The 19,969-nt window shown below is 35.4% G+C and overlaps 1 long non-coding RNA gene across 6 annotated transcripts; it reads right to left on the bottom strand.

Moving 5' to 3' along the window:
• Positions 1 to 9,400: 9,400 nt before the first annotated feature.
• Positions 9,401 to 12,703, bottom strand: LOC140884580 (uncharacterized). Of its 6 annotated transcripts, none has more exons than XR_012150678.1 (5): positions 12,433 to 12,703; positions 12,027 to 12,281; positions 10,375 to 10,436; positions 10,223 to 10,266; positions 9,401 to 9,655 (listed from the first exon to the last, which is right to left on the bottom strand). It is a non-coding gene; the product is annotated as an uncharacterized lncRNA (long non-coding RNA). The 6 variants fall into 6 exon arrangements; XR_012150677.1 differs by having other exon boundaries at positions 12,027 to 12,292; XR_012150675.1 differs by having other exon boundaries at positions 12,429 to 12,703.
• Positions 12,704 to 19,969: the final 7,266 nt, after the last annotated feature.

A 19,969-nucleotide genomic window follows, 5' to 3' on the forward strand; every position in this document is an offset into this window, starting at 1 on the left:
ATTTTTTGTTATCCTGCTCATGTTTTGATAGATACGGGTGCTTCTCATTCCTTTATATCTGAGCATTTTGTTCTATTGCATGCTTTATCTACTGAGCCTTTTCCTGCTGTAGTTTTTGTTACTTCACCCTTGGGTGGGGGAATTGTATTTGTGAGATTAGTTCAGAACTGTGAATTGCGATTTGAGGGGAATTTTATTGAATTAGATTGCTTTGTACTTGGGTTATCTGATTTTGACTGCATAGTTGGTATAGATGCTTTGACCAAGTACAGGGCTACAGTCGATTGTTTTCAGAAAGTGGTCAGATTTCGACCCGAGATGGCAGAGGAGTGTAAATTCTTTGATAAGGGTTCTCGATCCAAAATTCCTTTAGTATCTGTTTTGTCTATGACTCGTTTGTTACAGAAATGAGCCGAGGGATTCTTGATCTATGCGTTAGATGTTCTGAAATCTAGCCCTGAGTTGATGGATATACCAGTGGTTAGGGAGTTCGCCGATGTTTTCCTGGATGAGATTCCAAGATTGTCGCCTATTCGTGAGATCGAATTCAGAATTGAGTTGGCATCAGGTACGCAACCCATTTTTAAATCCCCTTACCATATGGCTCCTGTTGAACTGAAGGAGTTGAAAGAGCAGTTGGAAGATTTGATTTCCAAGGGATACATCAGACCTAGTGTATCGCCATGAGGTGCTCCTGTTCTTTTTGTGCGGAAGAAATATGGATCTATGCGCCTCTGTATTGATTACCGCCAATTGAATCAAGCGACGGTAAAGAACAAGTATGTCCATTACCTCGAATACATGACCTTTTTGATCAACTGCATGGTTCTTCTGTCTATTCGAAGATTGATCTGAGGTCGGGTTATCATCAGCTGAGGGTTCGTGAAGAGGATGTGCCTAAGACTGCTTTCAGAACGAGGTATGGTCATTTCGAGTTTATAGTCATGCCGTTTAGTTTGACTAATGCTCCAGCATTTTTTATGGGTTTGATGAACCGTATCTTTCAGCATTATTTGGATAAGTTTGTTATTATATTCATTGATGATATCCTTATCTATTCGAAGAACCGTACTGACCATGCAGAGAACTTGAGAACCGTTTTGCAGATTTTGCATGTTGAGCAATTGTTTGCCAAGCTGTCTAAGTGTGAATTCTAGTTGGACCGAGTCATCTTTCTCGGTCACATTATTTCAGGAGATGGGATTTCAGTCGATCCCAGCAAGATTGAATCTGTCATGAATTGGCCTAGACCAACATCTGTGCCTGAAATTTGAAGTTTTATGGGTTTGGCGGGTTATTATTGTCGTTTATCGAGGGTTTCTCATCTATTGCGAAGCCTATTACTCAGCTAACTCAGAAGAATGCGCCTTTTGTCTGGACTGAGGCTTGTGAGACTAGTTTCATTGAATTGAAGAGGAGATTGACCAATGCTCCAGTTCTTTCTATTCCCTCAGGTACTAGAGTTTTTACTATTTATTGTGATGCTTCTCACCAAGGCTTGGGATGTGTTCTTATGCAGCATAAGCACGTGATAGCGTATGCATCGAAGTAGCTGAAACCGCATGAGAGTTGTTACCTAGTTCATGATCTTGATCTGGCAGCGATTGTTTTTGCTTTGAAGATCTGGCGTCATTACTTGTACGATGAGACCTTTGAAATATTTTCAGATCATAAAAGCTTAAAATATTTGTTTTCGCAGTCAGAACTGAATGTGAGACAGAGGATATGGTTGGATTTGTTGAAGGATTTCGATTGTGAAATCAAGTATTATCCGGGGAATTCAAATGTAGCTGCTGATGCTTTGAGCCGAAAGCTTTGTTCCTTATCTCTTTCTACTATTGGTGTTTCTCAGTTGATAGACGACTGTTGCACTTCTGGTTTGGAGTTTGAAACAGATAGGAGGACTATCAGAGTTTCTTCTATTCAAGCCGAGCCAGAGTTGTTTGTGTTGATCAAAGAAGCACAGAAGTCTGATTCGAGCACTCAGAGTTTTGTAGAGAAAGTCAGATCGGGACATCAGTCTGAGTTTCAGGTCAGGGATGATGTTTTGTTTGTGAATAACCGTATGTTGTGCCTAATATTTCTGAGATGAGACAGTGTATTCTTCGAGAGGCACATTGTAGTCGGTTCAGTGTTCATACTGGTGGCCAGAAGATGTATAATGATTTGAAGACTCAGTTTTGGTGGAAACAGTTGAAGGGTGATGTCACGAGATTTGTATCCCAATGTTTGAACTATCAGCAGGTGAAAGCAGAGAGGAAGAGACCAGGTGGTCTGTTGCACAGTTTATCCATACCAGAGTGGAAATGGGATCATATATTGATGGATTTCGTCACGAAACTACCGCGATTAGTCCGAGTTTATGATGCTATCTGGGTAGTGATCGACAGATTGACGAAGTCTGTCTACTTTATTCCGTATCGGATGACTTATCGTCATGATCAGATGACCGAGTTTTATTTCAAGGAGATTGTGAAACTGCACGGAGTGCCGAAGTCGATTGTTTTTTACCGAGATCCTTGGTTTACTTCTCACTTCTGGCACAGTCTTCAGGAGGCTCTTGGTATTCGTTTGCACTTGAGTACATCTTATCATCCTCAGACCGGCGGTCAGTCAGAGCGGACGATTCAGACTTTGGAGGATATGCTACGAGCAGTAGTGCTTGACTTTGGCACTAGCTGGCAGGATTCTTTGCATTTTGTTTAGTTTTCGTACAACAACTTTCAAACGAGTATTGGGATGGAACCCTTTGAAGCGTTGTATGGGAAGAAGTGCAGATCTCCATTGTACTGGGATGAGATTTCCGAGTCACCTGATTTGGGACCAGATATGATTCGTGACATGGCTGAGCAGGTGAAGATTATTCGATTGAGAATGAAGACGACAAAGGATAGACAGGTTAAGTATGCGAATATCAGACGTCGATCTCTATACTTTAATCAGGGAGACCGTGTATTTCTGAATATTTCTCCTTTCAGAGGCACTGCTAGATTCGGGAAGAGAGGGAAGTTGTCACCTAGATTCATCGGTCGGTACGAGATTCTAGAGAAGATAGACGATCTTGCCTACAGATTAGCACTTCCTCCTTATTTATCTGGTATTCACGACGTCTTCCACGTCTCGATGTTGTGGAAATATTATCCAGATCTTTCTCATATTCTTCAGCCTGACAAGGCCGAGCTTGATGAGACTCTGAGCTACTTTGAGCGACCGATTCAGATCCTTGATCGAAAGAAGAAGCAACTCAGAATCAAGTCGATTCCCTTGGTGAAAGTTCAGTGGAGCCATCACGGAGTCGAGGAAGCGACTTGGGAGATAGAATCTGACATAAGACATTGGTTTCCAGAGTTATTCGGATGACGTGAGTTCTTCTTTCTGTCTTAGGTTCTTTGTTCTATCTTATGTGTTTGATTTTATCTGATTTCGAGGACGAAATCTATTCTTAGAGGGGAAGAATTGTAATGCCATGAATTTATCTTAATTGAGTTTATTTGAGATAATCAGAGATTTTAGAAGTCGAGGGCCGATTTGATTTTGATCAGGGGCTATTTTGTAATTTTCTGAATTTTCAGGGACTAAAGTGCAAAATTGGAGTTTTATATATTATCTTCAAGATTTTTATGTTGACTATATCTTCTCCTTCTCCTTCAACACGCCTCCTCCTCAATTGAAGAGCTCCTACGTGACTTCAAGCTTTTAGATTTTGGTTTTTTCTCGATCCGTCCGACAGATCCATAGATATTTTAGCGATCACGGTTGCTAGAGCTTCATTCTATCGTAAGTATTTCTTCGATCAGATATATTTTATTTTTCGGATGTAGTTGGAATTCTATTTTTTTGGGTATGATGTTCTTGAACTAGTTCTTATCGTTTATTTTCAGTCAGATCAGAAAAAGAACGTCGTTCGGAATTGTTATGATTTTTGAGGCATAATTCGAAAATTGGAGTTTTGAGATTTGTTGGGTTTGAGTCTTTATTGATGATTTGGTATTGATTTGAGTTGGTTTCGATATTATACTGCTGTATGTGTTTCCGATTTGATCAGAATATAGTCGTTATGCCGTCGATTTGAGTTTTGGGATTTTGATTCGTTTGAATTGTTGAATCGTTTTCAGTTGGGTTTGATTGTTAATTCCAGGCCTTTGTTACTTGTTTTTTTTAGATTGTTTTGAAGGCCGTGGAGTTTGTAGTTGACATAATTAGTATCGTTTGAAGATCGAAGCCGGTATAGTATCGATTTTCTTATTAGCGATTTAGGAAGTTGAATGAGTTTTGAATGAGATTTTGTTGCTTTACAGATTTGAAGATTGTGAAGCATCGAGAAGGTATAAGATGACTTAGACTTGAATGAAACGAGTTACTCGAATCCGACTTGATTCGAGTGTTCCAAAGAAATCACATACTTGCATGTTAATTGTCTTACTTGAATGTATTATGATTGTTTACATGCATTCATATTGAGCCAAATTGATTCATTTTCATTGAGAATTAGATTTTTCGGGGATTATAGTCGAGTGTCATTGTAGGCGATTTTTTACACTGGCCAATCAACTCTCTATAGTCGCTCCGGATTCTAGAGGATTGATATATACAACGTCCACCTCGAGGGGAGAGTCGGTGTGATTGTTGTGATATCTTACCTCGGGATCCCAACAGAAGAAGTGAAGAACTGAACGCCCCTTTTGATTATCTGAGCATGATAATCCCTATTTTAAAGGCATGCATCTCATTTAGTTTATCCTGGAATTGCCTTTTGATTTGGATATCATGATTTGATATATTATTTGATATAGCATGTTGGTTTCTTATATTGGAAATATTATTTTCACTGGTTTATCCGATTGTTGTCTTGTCTTTGTATGTGTGCTTTGCAATAGGTGGGGCAAGACCGAGTCAGAGATCGCATGGCTAGGTGGTTGAGTTAATAGAAGTGAGGACTTTGGTGTTTTTAAAGTCGAGTTGTATATTCGAACTTGCTTTGTATTAGTTTTGGTATTTGGAAGTTCAGGAACTAGAATCATTGCATGTACTATCGAATCGATTATATGCTTAACTCTAGACTTTTATGTTGTATCATGTTGTTTGGAGTTATTTATGTATGTTGATTGAATGTTGGTTTGGAGAATGAGAATGAGAGGATTTCCAGATTTTTGTTCTCAGAGCGTTGCTTGCTCGAGCGCATGTGATGCTTGCTCGAGCGAGTGGTTTTGCTTTGTAAAATTTTGAGGCAGAGGTGGTCTCGCTCGAGCGCATGTTGCTGCCGCTCGAGGGAGCTTCCTTGTTTTTTCCCGGTCAGAGCAGTGCTCGCTCGAGCGCGGTTTCCGTCCGCTCGAGCGAGGCCCCTTTAAAAAAAATTTGATGAGATCTTTTGGCTCTTGATCGTTAATTGTTTGATTATGCTCCTCTGAGATGATTAGAATCAAGGTCCTCACAATAATCGCACTTTAGACGAAACAAAATAGCCACTGTGTATAATCGTTGGGTGTTTGAGTTGAAAGGGAATTGGCTTCTGTTAGATGTGGGATATACATGTTCTGTGTGTCTGGCCAAGTTTTCCATTATTTGCCTCCGCTTATACCTGAATCGGAATTCGGATGGTCCCAGGCATTTCCAACTTTATTTTTGGGGCATTCTCTGTTGTCACTGATAGCTAAATTTAATTCAAGCATCGATCAACCATATATAATACCTCTAAAGGATATTCATGAAAAAGGCAGAAATTTTGTCGTCAAAATATTTGTATTGCGCTAAGGTTCTGAAATTGCAACCAGACAAGGCAAAACGATTCGGAAGACGATGAAGAAGTGAGTTATACCAATCAATAGTATCAGAATTATTATGTTATAGCGCAGTTGTCCCCTTTTCTATCCTATCCTCCTTCTTTCATTTGAACCTTTCGATCATATTTATTACAAAGACAAGGCACAATTATCTGTGGCCTCATTTTCTCAAACGTAATTCAACAATTTCAACAGGCATTCCGCACAAACATAATCTATTTGGTTAATAACCCCTTTGTCAAGCATATCAACGGAACTTATGCAAATGTGCACTCAAGGCTCGAGCTAACTATTCAGGAAACAACAATTGCTACAGAGTTTCCAGAAACGCAACAGCCCCGCACACTCAATCTTGCTTTTCGGAAATTTGAAGTCATCGACCGACCGACGAACTGAGTTATGACACCAATCACAGTACATTTGTACTACAGAATTAATTTTGAAATATATATACAGAATTGACAGATAATTCTAACATTATCCACGACAAACCAATACAGACATAGTTAGCTTCCTAGAGGTAGTTACACCATTGGATTTCTTTAATAAATATGCTTTCATAAGCTACAGAAGAGAGATTTTGCTGCTAGATACAAAGTAAGTCAATCAATTTGTTTACTTATCAATGCATAACTTTAAAATTATCATGACAATATGTTTTAAATTGCATGCAGGTTGAGGCTTTTAAATGTCTACATATGGGACGATCTTGCTGTCAATGAAAGCTTGTTAATGAAACAGATGAAATCTCAACACCCCAAAAATTTCTTTATGCAATTTGAAGATTCGATCAAGAATACCTTGGTAACCTGATAAGTTTTTAGTTTAAATCTATTTATTCGAAATCATTTACATTATCAAATTTAACTGTTACTGATTTAGGTAAACATCAAATCAAATCTTCTACAACAACTGCTATATTTTTCGATCCCATTTGTGACGATACCGCAAAAGCAAACTCAAGGTATCCACATTTATGTGTTTGTTATAACTCATGTACTTTTTCATGATAAGGAATACCAATAAATTCACCGTACCTTACAAAACCTGTCAACAAATACTCTAATAGAATGACAACCAAAAAACCATGCTTATAGGATATATACAGTTATATTTCACAAGCCTTGCAATGAAATCTGTCACTTTTTTTCTCACATTTGAAATGAACTAAAAATTTCTAGGTTGCTTCCGAATGCAAATGGTATCCAACTAAATGATCTTTGGATTCAAAAGATGATAAAGGATTCTAAACAGGTGTCTATTCAAGATATCTTCAACAACCGGAGCACTTTAACTGAGGTTTGCTTAGTGTTATTTGTATTATACTCCATTTAACTTGCCCTTCTTCACAGTATGTTTATCCAATATACATATCATCATTCAAAAATAACTACCTGGAGAAGAACAAGCAACAAACGCTATATTAACAAAATTGCATTCAATGTAGAATGCCTATTACTACATTCAAGGAAGCATAAAGCAGGTCGAAAATGCATCGTGTCCATGGTATGATGATTGCAACCAATGTTTCAAGGCTATTACAAAGGAGGCACATGGCATGAATTGCTTCAAATTAGATGTTATCATGGTTCCAAGATTGTAACATTACTTATTGACTAAACTTGTACTGAGAAATATTTAGAAACTTCTAAAGATTTAAAAGCTTCAAATTCTACAGGTATCGGTCGACGATGTTGATCGAAGATGCAAATAATATCGCAAGAATAACACTATTTGAAGAAGTTGCAGTATTATTTATTGGATATCCAGTGGAAGAGTACATAAAAAAAAATAATGAGGTTATACTAATCTATTAATATGCTAAATAATACATATTGTTGAACACATATAAGAGCTCATTGCTTATTTTAAAATTTTACCATGCAGCCTGCCTCGGAAACAATGGAGGATTATCCACTCAAGCAACTCAACAACAACATTCCTAAATTCTTGATCAAGCTGGGCAAATAAGTGAAAACGATGAACGACATGCAAGATATCATAGCAGGAGTAGAGAAACCAATCGAGCCTTTCCCAACTAAGGATAAAGCAAACCATCCAACCTTGACAGACAAGCTCATAGTTACTAACCAAATAGACAAGGAAGATGACAAGCAAGCTACACGTTTGTCAAATAGGGAAAAAGAAAAACAAGCTATAATTGATCTTGACGAGAATGAAAAATTTTGTGATTGCATTTGCACCAAAAGGTTAAAAGCGAATGAGACATATAAGGCATGCAAGGAATTCTCTCAATATTAAGATAAAACAAGAACGTTAGAGCAGGAAGTTGTGGTTTCAAACAACAAATTGTTTTCCGTCCTTGTATCTTCTGTGATATCATGCTATCTTTTACAATTTTTCTAAGGTTCATAATTCTTGTATTCAGTTTGGAAACTTAAAAGAATATTACTATGGTACTCAATCTTACTTGACCATGAGTCCTTTTAATCTTTTGGTATTCTATTCATTTTGTTTAGTTCGAACGCTTAGCCTATAAATATTGTCGATTGCATATCTATGATTTAATTCAATGCATATGAAGATATATATCTTCTTGTAGGTCTTCACGTGCAACACACGTGCACCTCCCTAGTTATTTTATTATCTATAAATATGTCACTTTGATTTGTGAAAAGACTCACTTGTCCATATTGAATAATGATCTATTGAATTAATGACGTGGTTTCATTATTTGTCCCTATTGAATTAATGATCTTTTGAATTAACAATGTAGTCTCATTATTAATATCTATTATATTATATTATATTATATTATATTATATTATATTATATTATATCTATTATTTTTTTGAGGGTATATTATTATTATTATTATTATTATTATTATTATATCTATAAATATGTCACTTTGATTTGTGAAAAGACTCACTTGTCCGTATTGAATTAATGATCTATTGAATTAATGATGTGGTCTCATTATTTGTCCCTATTGAATTAATGATCTATTGAATTAATATTGTGGTCTCATTATTATATTATATTATATTGTATTGTATTATATTATTTATAAATATGGAGCTTTCATTGTACATTTATTTTGATACCCTTATTAATACTATTCTTATTAAATTTTTTTTCCATTTTTTCATTAATTATTGTGCATTATTTGTTTGATTTTGTTATCTTATTTTAATCTTTGAGTCTATTGATTATTTTAAAAATGAAGCCACTATTTTTTTTTTTTAACTTTGATACCCTTAGTAATGGTTTTCCTTATTGATTTTTTTTTTCATTTTCTCATTTATTATTGTGCATTATTTGTTAGTTTTTTGTATCATTTTTATCTTTACGTTCATTGATTATTTTAAAAATAAAATTTGAAAATATGTGCTAAAATAAAATTTTTTCCATCAATATTTTTTATGATTTAAATTTATAAATTACTTGAATAAAACCAAATAACATATCATTGCGATACTTTTTTTTTAAAATCTTATAATTATATAATCTTTTTATTCTACTTTCAGAAATTAATCAAAAATTATATGTTTAAATAAAATTTATATTTTTGTTTTCAAACTCAACGTGATTATCAAATGTTCATATGTACGTAACATGATAGGATAAAATACATCATATGAGAGATAATAATACAACACATAAATATGCATACTCAGCTAGATATGTCAGTATCCTAACAAAATACTTAAAAATATTACCTATGCACAATAAAAAATATTGTGAAATAATTTGGAAGGTAATTAAATCCATTTCGACCTCTCTAATTTGCAAATCAAAATGACTTTTTTCCCTATTTAATATTATATTTCTGATATATCATAACTAAGTCGACAACATCACATAAATTATTAGTCATCCTCATCCTTAATCCAGCAAGTTGCGGTCATGACCTGAGAGTTTTACAAAATTGATATTACAATCTGAATTGGGCAAGCGAAAAAACAAAAAAAAACAAAAGGAAAACAAAATCACATTGAATTGTGCAATGAATCTTTATTGACTTATCGATAAATTTAGTCGCAACTGCAATTAGATTGCAAAGATATGTATAGTAAAGCAAATATCAAATACTTATCGATAAATTTAGTCGCAACTGCAATTAGATTGCAAAGATATGTATAGTAAAGCAAATATCAAATATGTCATAATGAAAAAAAAACATCATCTATCTCTATCGTCGAACACCTTCTTCGTTTTTCTCAATCATAATTCATATCATCATCTCTAGAATATCTAAAGGAAGGGGAGTGATTTTGCAATTAAAAATGAGATCAAACCGAGCCTACCAAAAAATTTTTGCTATTATGCAGAGACTAATTAACATATAGTAATAGATAGTAGATACTGCAATTAGTAACTGAGAAGGTCATGAGCCAGTGACGGCTAAGAAAGCCTAATAAGTAAAGTAAAACATTATCAAAAGTTAAAAAAACAAGTAATGTTAGTGTGTCACAAACCTGAGAAACCCATTATGGCGAGTTTGACTTAGGGATTGCGACGTCTACAAAAAAATGAGTACTTACATTAAAGAACCGGATGATATTGTAAATGTAAGGTAGTATATCTGAAGGAAATTTTTTTTGAAAAAACAAATGATTTGAAACACCACCTATTTCGTCACTCCATAGATACCAGCGCCTAAGACGATAAGCACCAAGCAAAATGTAGGTACTGCAATTGGTAAAAGATATTGTTTAAGAATTAAGATTAACATTACAAAAACCGAAAATAAAAAACGAGTAAAAACTATAAAATATGAAAATGTTAGGTAAACGTCTCTAAACATTAGGAGTTAGGACAGGCAGAACCTCTGAAACTAAACCTTCATCTTTGGCCAAATTTTTTTTTAAGAGATTTGGTTTCCGTGCCTCTCGTCTTTACTAGTTTTCAAGTTTGGTGCCAATAGTGGCAGTCATATTCATAAGTCAAGGAAACTTTTGCATCACACGTTGAAACCTCATGGATTAAGATCACTGGTTTTGATAACCGAAGCACCAAGAAGACAAGTTACAGAGTAGCTGTTAGGATAAATACCTACCAGTAAACTTCTTCCATTACTTTGGCTATGAAATTGATTGATTGTAATTATCTCTTAGATCAATAAAAGTAATCTTTGATTCAGTAATCTCTCATTTCTTATTGCTTTCTGCGAGAGTTTGATATCATCATCAATTTCTCGTTCTTCATTTTTTTAAAGATTGGATCAACTTATCACATCTTCAATATCAACAGTAACAAGAGAGGAAAGCACCGTAGATGCTCAAGTAACTGGAGTTATAATTCGGCCCAAGTCCATTAGGAACAGTTAGTTATAAGACTGGAACCTGTGAACCTGTGATTCTCCAAAATTGTTGTGCATTGTCAAACACTCAAATTTTGAAATTCATGTTGATAGAGGAAACAGAAACTTGCTCTGTTCTCTGGAATTAGACATAGGCTACATTTAGCCAAACCCGTTTGAACATAAACTTATAAAATATATTTTTATAAAAGTATTTTTTAAAAACTTTTATAAAATATTTTTAAAGTTATTTTAAGAATATGGGAGTAGAGCCACATATCAATTCAAGGCGCATGAAATGAGTTCTTGCGAATCGGCAACTGCCTTACTTCCTCGCCTTCTTCGAACACCGATAGGCAGACGGCACACTCAGAATCATTTCTCATATCTTGAGTCGACTCCCCTTTCTTGTACTTGAAACTAAAAACCAAGCTGTCCAAATCAACATTATGATATCTCCCACTCGACCACCGACCATCAATCATCGCACCCCGATTGGTTCTGAAATCTGTGCACCATTTCAAGACAAAGAGATTGTACAGCGCAAGCAGAATGGCAGACGTTCCCACCACCACCAGGCCATAGTACAAGATCGGCATTCGATTTATTCAAGGAAGATGGTGGTGGTGGCACCATTAGAGGGCTTGGTGGGAGTTCTCGCATAGTTCAACTTCAGTTTTGTATATTATATCAGCTAGCAATATGTTGCCCGTGAGTAAAAACCAAGTTAAATACTTTGATTTAGTACGAAGTATCAATATATCAAAATTTGAATACGATTTCAACGTCTCACGTGTTGCCATATAAAGTTGATCAACATCGATCAGACTCATGGGCACCTCAGAGAAAGAAATGTCGCACCAAAAACACTTAAAAAGTGAGTTTTTATTTGATCACATGATCATGATGATATAAGTATATATGAAAAGAGTTCAGATATAAAAACAAAAAGGTAAGTAAAGATGAACAAGCATACTCACAGAAGCCCGAAAGCGAATGATAACAAGAGAGCACAGAGTAGAAAGGGTCCCAAGAAGCTAAAATCGCAGCCTCGTTTAGCCGCGACGAATTTGCAAACAGTGAGACCGGTAGTGACGAGGAGTGTTAGACCAGCAACTAGCATCACAGCTTCACATGTCCATGAATTACTTGTTTCTCTTCCTATTAATCTTTCGACCTAAAATCTCTGACCCATGAGCAAAGGCACCAACCAAGACTGTTGTAAACAATCGATCCTGCAAAATCTCTGACCCATGAGCAAAAAACACTCGACTTGTTAGCAAAGATAACATTGTAGCACTCCAACTAAATCCCAGAAACGTCGCAAATTGAACAAAATTTCAACCTAATCCGAAAAATACGCACGTGAAGAGGGGAACGACCTACTGAGAGGAAGAACCGGAGCATAGATTAGAAGGGCCAAAAATTTGAACGGGGGGCCTTTCTTTTGCTTCCTAATGGCGTTCCTCGGTAAATAAATACACGCAATTCGATTGAAATCAACAAATTTTGAGAAAGAGCAGATGAGGGATGCGTGGAAAGCTGCGAAAATCAATCGAGAACGAAAATATCGAAAGATCTTGCTCTTGAAATCTTCAATTGCGTAGCTAGGGTTCGCTATGTTTTTGAGCCAATGAGTTAATTGGTGAAATGGCCTTTTTTGGGGTTTTATTTCCTCTCTTTACACTTTTAAACGAAGCGTTGTAGAAAGAACGTTCATCTACAACGGCATATAAAAAGCGTTGTGTTTTTTTTTTATTTTTTTTTAAAAAAAACACAATTCATAAAAAGCGTTGTGTTAAATTTTTTTACAACATTTTTTTATAAAAAGTGTTGTCTTTTAACTGTTGTTAAAGATTATTTTTCTTGTAGCACAACTACAAGAGCACATAATCATAAGCCAATTGGTGTCACACAGTTACAAGAAACAAGAGTTGAGAAACCCTATTCAACTGACTATCTCAAGAGATATCAGGCTCAACGTACTACTGAGATTGTAACAAAATTGTGCTCAGTTGCAGGGTTCTCGACTTCTACGAACTAACAACAGATAAAAGATACTCTTGAATACGTAGTAGTTGTTGGGAGCATCTAATGGATTAATAAAAACGTTTAGATAAATGTTAAATTTTTTTTTGTTTTGATGTTCTTTTATCTTTGGGTTGGGACATTATAAACTATGTGTTACTAAATCGGTTTTTTAGAGATACGTAAGTATTGACTGAGATATCCAACTGAGTATGCATTTTTATATGTTGCAGTGTTATCTGTCATATGAAGCACGATTATAATCACGTTGAACATGATATCTCTTGAAATAATCAGTTGAGTAGGGTCGCTTATCTCTTGTTTCTTGTAACCATGTGACAACCACTGGCTTATGATTATGTATTTTAGATACAATAATAAAATATAAATGTTATAATGCTAGGTCTCGATAATATAGCTAGAAACACTCAATAGACTGAATAACTTATGAAACTCTGTTGCATGTACTTAGTGATGAGAATCTTGTCAATTTTAACTTGTAAATTAAAATTTTTTGCAACCAATATTTTCTATGATTTTTATTTATACATTACGTAAATAAAACATAATGAAAGATCATTTTAATATGATTATTTTTATTTTCTAATTTTATAATTTTTAATCATTTTTTTCAACCAATGTTTTTTTTGTAGTTAAATTTATAAATTATTTTAATAAAATATGGTAAAAGATCACTACGATATGAATATGACAAAAGAAAATGATACGGTAAAAAATATATTTGAAATAATTTAGTACTCCAAATCTTTAAAAAAATTAAAAACACATATTTTTTTCTAAATTGGTTAATATGAGTGATTAACTTGAATTGCTGATATTTAATACTATTGTTATTACCTTTTATTGAGTTAATTAATTTTAGGTCTCTTGTGAGAGTGTCTTAGTGATCTTTATCCTTGATATCTGTCAATCTTGCTCATATTTATAAAAAAAAAAAATATTTTTGATATAAAAATTAATAATTTTTATGGATGACCTAATTATGAAATCAATGCCACAAAGTTGACTCATGAGATTATCCTATTGAAATTTTTGCTTTAGTTTTGTTTCGAATTTTAATTACTCCATCGTATGTTCCCCACGTGCAACGCACATGCATGTTTTCTAGTATATATATATGTATATATATACACACACACACACACATACATAACTATTTAACAATCCCTTCTCATTGAAATATTTTTGAGTGTATTCACCCCTTTTTACACTCTAAACCGATCCTAACAAGTGGCATCAGAGAGAGGTTTTTATCTTGCTTCTGAACACTTTACCAAAATGTATTCATTCAGCAAGATCCCTATGTTCTCCAAAGAGGACTTTGATGATTCGAAAATTCGTATACAAGCTCATCTATCTGCTCTAGATGTCGAAATGTGGTTTGCTATCACTGATGGACCTCTCACTATCACCAAGGTAAATACTGATGTGGCTATTTCCAGTGGTGGACCAAAATACATCGAGAAGCCAAGAGTTGAATGGACTGCTGAAGATAAGAAGAAGACAAATCTTGACAATGTTTCCAACGATATTTTATACAAGACTCTTGATAAAAATGCTTTCAGCAAGATCAAGATGTGTAAAACTGAAAAAGAGATTTGGGAAAAACTGATTCAGCTATGTGAAGGAAATGAGCAGACAAAAGAGAACAAACTGTCTGTGGCTACTCAAAAATTTGATAATATCAAAATGAAGTCTGGAGAATCTATGGCAGAGTTTGATGTAAGAGTTAGTAACATTGTGATTGAACTCAATGCTCTGGGAAAAACATATCCCGATAGAAAAGTTATTTTGAAAGTTATTCGAGGTCTTACCAAAGAATGTGATGTAAAAACAATGGCAATGAAGGAATCAAAGGACTTGAATAAACTAGAACTTCATGACCTATGTGCTGATCTAAAGACCTATGAGTTTGAGTTGAAAACTCGAGAAAAAGATCAATCTATATCTCAATTGACAAAGCCTTAACAGTAGTCAAAGTAGAGTCACCTGCTTAACAAGAGAGAACTGCAGAACAGCTAAGTAGTGATGCTATGTAACTATTCGTGAAAAAGTTTGGAAAGTTTATCAGAATAAATCAAGAAGGATCCTATAGAAAGAACTTTCAAAAGAAAAATGCAAATGAAGAACCAAGGGCATGCTTCAAATGTGGAAAGACAAGACATTTTATAGCAAATTGTCCTAAACCAAAGAAGGATGAGAAAAGATCGACAGAAAAATTAAAGAAGAAGGTTGAAAGAAAGAGGAGTTCAAAAGACGCCAAGTACACTTCTAGAAAGAAGCATGAGGCACTGGTTGCTAAAGATAGCAAAGCCAAGTGGGCAGAAACTGATAGTGAATCAGAAGAGTCAAACTACTCCTCCAGCTCCAGTGAAGATGAGGATGAAGTGAAATGCCTAATGGCAAATGACCATGAACAAGCAAAAAGTGAACAGGTATTCGATTTTAGTTTAGATGAATTCACTAGAGAAGATCTCATCATAACACCTCACGAAATGGCTAATGAGTACTGTCAATAGCATTTGATGAGGTCAAAGCAAAGTAAAAGGATCTGTAAGATACTTCAACTGAACCTAATTGGGAGCAATCAGTTGATAAAAGTAATCTTGAAACAGAGATTGCCAAGCTTGAGACTGAAAATGAGCAACTTAAGATCGATCTTATGAATCTTAATATGGAAAATCAAAGGCTGAATGATTTAGTAAGCTCATGGAATAGATCTTCGAGCATGCTGACACAGATGCACAGTTTACAGAAACCCGCAAATGACAAAAGTGGTCAAAGGTTTAGTAAAACTGATGATATTGGTGAATCAAGTACTCTACTCAAACTGAATACGTGCAAAGGGAAGTTTATACACTTTGTGCGAGCAGTTAAGGAAAATGAACATGATAAACCAGTCTTAAAGAGTTGGAAGTCAATAGAGCATATGAACATGAAAATATTTGGTATCGGTTTCATTAGTGAGGAACTAAAGTTGAAACTGTTAAAAATCTCGAACGAACTAATACATGTCAACCAAATCCTATGAGAATAAATCGAAATCAATATCACAATCAGCGACCAGTTCAGAAGCGATATCGGCAACTCAACAACTTGGGAAAGGGAAAATAACATATGGTATCACAAGCACATCACTCTCCATGACCTAGAGCACATAATTTAGCACAAACCTATAGGAACACTGAAACTGGTAAACTGGTTAAAGTATTCCAGATTTGGGTTCCTAAAGAATTAATCCCTCGTGGACCCAAATAGATGTGGGTACCAAAATTATTCAACTTTGTGACTGCAGGTAACAAGTATTAAAGAAAAACTGGATGAATCATGATACTTAGACAGTGATTGTTCGAGACACATGACTGAAAATGCTAAACTACTATCTGAACTCACTAAAAACAATGGTCCAACTATCACTTTTGGTGATAACTCACAGGGTAGGACCGTGGGTAAGGGTAAGATTATCCACAGTAACATAATCATTAAAGATGTATTACTGGTTTAAGAACTTGAAATACAATTTGATTAGTATCAGTCAACTATGTGATTATGAACCAGTTCAATATATTCAAAGACAAAGCAGAACAATTAGGAAAATTGACTATTTAAATATGAGAAAGTGATCCAATTATTTAAAGATCAAGATAAAATTTGAATAATGTCGTTGGATTCCGTATTTAGCTACGGTCCAAATAGCCCCAAGCCACAGTACTATTTTTTGGAAGAAGACAAAGACATATGACACACTTTTCTTGAATTTAAACTATTTTTTTTTTGGAATAGAATTACACCGATTATATATTTGACGTTGGATTCTTGTCTATAAATATCAAAGATCAAGGATGAAAAAAAATCAAGAATTCTCTGTGAAGTTCTCGTACAAAGCTTAAAGCTATTTTGAAAAATCCAGCTCAAACATTCAAGCTTTCAGAACACTTTACTATGATATCAGATCAATCTTGGGATCAATCGTGCTACACTTAAAAGCCTACAAAGCCTTGAAGATTGAATTGTTGTTATTGTAACTCTATCATAAAATATTCTGAATAGATAGAGTGTTTTATACCGTGTTACTAGGAGTCTAATAGAGATTTGATTGGATTGAGTTTTTACGATGGATTGTATAAATCAAATCTTCTAATATAAATCTTTCTAGAAGCAGAATATGGGAAGACATACAATCTTAGACTTTGAACTTCCATAAAAATCCTTGTATTCTTACACTTATTGCATTTAAATTCATTTTATTGTGACCAGCTCGATTTTTGCTGTAGGATTTTTTTGTGCTGACTAGCTCAATTCTTGCACAAACTTATCTGTTAAGAGAAATAGAATTTTGAGCTACACAATTCCAAGAATAATTTTGAAAGTATTTATTCATCCCTCCTCGAAACACATTTTTGATCCTAAAAAATAGTATCAGAGAGGAGTTTTTACATAACTCATGTCGAATATTTGATTATTATGGCTTCTTTCAACAAATACTTATGGTTTCCAAAAAACAATATGATGATTGAAATTCATATGCAAACACATTTATCAGCGCAAGACGATGATATGTGGCACATCATCATTGATGAACCAATGAATATTTTGAAATCTAATTGTCACGCCCCGAGTCTGGGGCGCGACTCGACGTTGCTTTCAAAAAAGATTAAAAAACAGCAAGCCTCAGCACAAAATTTAACCAAAATCCAATATATTATTTCATGACGAAATTTGTTTTCTTACATATCCAAATGCATATTATAAACCAGATACATCAGCATGAGATAAAACTTTTCATCACAGGGACACCAAAACTCAAATAATAGCAGCGTTTTTTTAATTTCTCTTTTTTAATTATCTCAAGATTGAATATGTTCTTTTTCTTGAAGTTCCTCTTCATTCTTATCTTGGGAGGGATAGTAAAGAAGGAGGTGAGTGTTTGAGAAAACATTCAATAAATGGGAGCCTATGGTGCATAACAAACATCAAAAATATATTTTCATATATATGTATACAAAATCATAATTTCAAAAAATATAAGCATATTGAATCTAATACGAACAAAGAAGCAAACACAACACAAAAAATCATCTCATTTTCATGGTAATTAATTGATCATTCACCTTTATGTTACTCCTCTAAGGGGTGTGGCCAAATGAACAGTTACACTGCATCAGGGACAAATCAATTTATTCAAATATCAGAATTTTATTCGTCATTTCTAACTTGAATCATCACAGTGTATGTAGAGACCCAACCCGGATCCACTACCTAATCAAAGTTAAGAGCATAATTAAGCATGCATTAAATAAATTGCTGCGGAAGACTTAAATAAAAGCAGACCGGCAGAATACAACCGGTTAAGCAAATTCGATTATACAAACCAATCGAATAAATAAGCCTAAAGGGAAAAAACCTACAGCCAATTCTGCTGTCTTCACTGGTCGCTGGCTACTCCAAGCTCCTGGGGCTCAATCCTGCACCTACACCTGCCCCGTCGAATGGAGTGTCCAGATACACAGAAAAGACTGGACGTGAGCTCTAAGCTCAAGACGAAAGCGCTGGTAGAACATACAAATATGATGCATGCAAATGACAGGGTATCCATATCTGGGATAATTTTATACAACTGCTCAGTAATGGCGCCTAGGACATGAGTGGTACAACCCGGGGATCAAACCCTGTGTACACTGCTCATTCCTAACGGACGTATACCATGTCCTACTGATGCCAGTGTCGGCCAACCCATCGGTTGCGGGGCACTCGACATCGATCGTCCGAACAGGGCTGAGCGGCCCTACATGACTCATCTCAAAATATGGGCATACACAATATGATATGCACATGCTGCATAATAATATGATACACAAATGCAACATATAAGCATGCAAAACCCACTGGTTATCTCAGTCAGTACTTACGTACCTTATTATAGGTAGTCCTAGCAGTCCCACTCTAGGTTCCAAGCCTATCATGAACTCTAAAATGCAATTACCCATGCATCATTAATTAAGCTCTAAAAGCCTTAACTAAGCTATTGCATACTCCTAAATATTTTTAGGAAGCCAAAGCTATACTTGCGTTCGTCGTTTGCCCTTTGATGTCGCTTGCCTCAAAACTAAGCCACAGCTCTGCTACGACGCCTGGATCGCTTTGCCACTTTCGGATTCTCGATAGGACGCCTAGATCTCCCTAGATCTGAGTTAGAAGGCTAAGGAATTGAGAGAGAAAAAGAAGAGGTACGAGTTGAAAATGAAATCTCGGCCCCTTATTTATAGGCAAAGTTCGGAGCCTCCGAACTTGACTTTGGACCCTCCGAACTGGTTCGGATCCTCCGTTCCTGACTTCGGAGCCTCCGTTCTTGTTCGGAGCCTCCGATCCTGACTTTGGATCCCCCGAAGTCCCATCAGTGACGTCACCAATGACGCAATATCTTCGGAGCCTCCGATCCGAGTTCAGATCCTGCGAACCCGTTCGGAGCCTCCTAAACTGGTTCGGAGCCTCCGAACCCTCCGAACTCTCGGAACCTTCCCGGCCATTTTTGAGTGTTCTGGACCCATTTTTGGACTCCTTAGACCCTTTTGGAAACCCCTTAATCATGTTTTACTAAATATAAACATGATCACATGATTAATTACTCATTAATCAGTAATTCTGGATACGGGTTACTACATTCTCCACTCCCCCCCCCCCCTCGTGAAAGATTTCATCCTCGAAATCTAGGGTAAACCTCGAGAACATACTTAAACACCCTTGCTCAAGTGTCTGGTCGAAATAGCTTCTGACACACTCAGACTCTTGTCGAATTCCCTGTAGGCTCCATTAATGCTGAACTGCATTAACATTCTCCCAACTGAAGATTACTGCGCTACTGGTTGTTAGTCGA

The sequence above is a fragment of the Henckelia pumila genome, chromosome 2 (genome assembly GCF_033568475.1).
Source record: "Henckelia pumila isolate YLH828 chromosome 2, ASM3356847v2, whole genome shotgun sequence".
Classification (NCBI taxonomy): Eukaryota; Viridiplantae; Streptophyta; class Magnoliopsida; order Lamiales; family Gesneriaceae; genus Henckelia; species Henckelia pumila.